This window comes from Limulus polyphemus, unplaced genomic scaffold (assembly GCF_000517525.1).
Source record: "Limulus polyphemus unplaced genomic scaffold, Limulus_polyphemus-2.1.2 Scaffold1389, whole genome shotgun sequence".
Classification (NCBI taxonomy): domain Eukaryota; kingdom Metazoa; phylum Arthropoda; class Merostomata; order Xiphosura; family Limulidae; genus Limulus; species Limulus polyphemus.
This window is the reverse complement of record NW_013666999.1, coordinates 133,784-134,968: the sequence shown is the minus strand read 5'-3', so window position 1 is coordinate 134,968 and position 1,185 is coordinate 133,784.

The window sequence follows — 1,185 nt, the reverse complement described above, 5'->3', positions numbered from 1 at the left end:
TTATATATATATATATATATATATATATAAACTATGCGAATTGGAGGACACACTGTTTTATAGTGTGTTATTGTCAGCTTTTGAAGACAGTTTTTCCGACTCCCCTCCTGTAACATGACAAGCGGTTGTACAGACAATGTGTTGTACGTGCTTCTCGAGAGGAAAGCCTGCCATGCCAGGTAAAACAGATAATTGATACCCCTGGATATCATCAGATCACCTCTGGAGACAAATATTAGTAACTCGTATAAACCGGCCATTACTGAGTTGAAACTTATTATTGAACGATTCCTATGGAACAGACTGGAAAGATATTATTGAACGATTCCTATGGAACAGACTGGAAAGATATTATTGAACGATTCCTATGGAACAGACTGGAAAGACTACCTGCCATATGTTATGTCAAAGAACAAATCGGTAATTTAAAGGATTTTCTTCAAACTTGCTAGTGTTTGGAAAAGAAATTCAATTTCGTGCACTGTGGAAATGGTCCCCCCACCCATGAAGATGTCCTCTAGAAATACACGAGACAGTGCCAGTTGAATTACACGAATACATGTGACGAAAAATAGAAAATGATAGAAAGACGAGGCTATGATAACGAAAGGAATACTAGTTCAAGTGGGGAAAATGGTACACGTTACCAACTTAGCCTTCTATAATCTGCACCTTAGAACCGTGAACTTCAGCAGTCCCGTGGCACGAGAAAACAACAAGATGGATATTACCGGCATCCCTCGTTTTCATATTTGGAAACTTTTTCGACTAGTGCGACCAGCCGTTAGCTCGCTCTCTTGTCTCGTTACCAGTAATTAGGTCTTGTAGATCTGGGAGGGTCAGGTTTCATACCCTCCCCCCCCCCCGGTAGATGGTTGCTATTTCGGGTGAATATAAATTTAAATACTACAAGATGGTCAGAGTATCCCGCGGTTACTCTGACCCTATTCAAGGCAATGTCAATGTAGGTACTTACATTATCTATGATAAGTACATTATCTACACACAGTTCCACATGTATTTATCACCTGACATTGGTTTTTATGGCTCATCGAGAGTACTAACATATAAATACCCTTACAATGCTATCGTATAAACATAAAACTAATGTTGGTGTCTTCGCCTAACGTTAGGTGGCCTTATTAAATTCATATTTCTTTATAAATGTTAAGAAGTGAGAGGAAT